The sequence below is a fragment of the Chrysochloris asiatica genome, unplaced genomic scaffold, assembly GCF_000296735.1.
Source record: "Chrysochloris asiatica unplaced genomic scaffold, ChrAsi1.0 scaffold00147, whole genome shotgun sequence".
NCBI lineage: Eukaryota > Metazoa > Chordata > Mammalia > Afrosoricida > Chrysochloridae > Chrysochloris > Chrysochloris asiatica.
In genome coordinates this window covers 126642-127922 of record NW_006408665.1, presented here as the reverse complement: position 1 = coordinate 127922, position 1281 = coordinate 126642, and positions in this window count along the sequence as shown.

The following is a 1281-nucleotide window of genomic DNA, read 5'->3' as shown; positions in this document are numbered from 1 at the left end:
GATGGCACCTAACAACAACAAACAACATAGATGGATAGATAGAGAGATATTCATGGTGAGTAAAAATTATCCATGGTGAGTAAAGAGATATCCATGGTGAGTAAAAATCATCTGAATGAAGAATTTATTTTAATCAACTTTTAGAAAAGACAAATACATAATTTTTCAATATACTTTCCTTGCTTTTCAATATATGTCCATATGTCAATAAGCTTTTGTATTCCCTTATTAAAAACATGTTTTAGGTTAAGCTGTGATCTACAAATACACCACCATATTCACTTCTTCATCAGTGCTGAATCTATATCTTTGAAGGGCTGCTTTCAGGGGACCAAACAGGTGAAAGTTTGATGGAGCAAGATCAGGACTATAGGGAGGATGCTTTAACACACCTCAAAACAAATATATTGCAGAATGTCAACAGTGCACGCAGCGTCATACAGACATGTATTGTCATACATGATCACAATGTCCTTGGATTGTATTTTAAATCTGGAGTTTACACTTCAGTCTTTTAGTGAGCATCTTGTTGTAATGAACACTGTTGATTGTTGAACTTTTTCCTGATTGTGTTCCAAGACTGGCCCTTGAGAATTCCAGAAAACTACAAGTATCAATTTTCCAGTGGATAGTTGACTTTGAACTTGTTTTTGGTCGGCAATTAAAGATGTTTCCTGTTGCAGACCACAATCACTGAGATGTTGAGGCCCTGTGTCATGGACGAAAAACCAACACAGCTGCGCGCCACTCAGGCTTGCTAGTCAGGGACCCTGAGGGTCCAAGGAAGTAATCTCCGGACGTCCCGGGTTTATTGGCTTTTACGAACTCACTGTTGGGCTAGCTCTGTGTAATTTCCTTTAGTCCTATTAATTCATTTTATGCTTCTAACTCCAGTAATTGTAGCTTCTGAGAAAATGGTTTCTTATGTGCCTCTCTTAATGTCTCCACTGTGTTGGCAGTGCTTAAGGTTCTGGGAACAACTCTCTCTGAGGAACAAACTCTGACCACCTGGCAAGTACGTCCAAACTGTTCTTTATCAAATTATTCAGTTATGTTTGATATTAACTTAATACATGAGCCCTTGATACCCATGGACAAATATTAAAACAAAAACCCCTTCTAAAGCCAAGGCCTAAAAGTTCCTAGGGCAAGTTTGCTGGGAGACGCTGGAGAAAAAATTCCCCTAAGGAATTCACCCTAAGTAGATTGGCGGCTTGCGGGTTTTATCCAAAGAATAATAGCGACAGCCTTCTCAGATCGTCCCCAGGTGCAGACCATTAA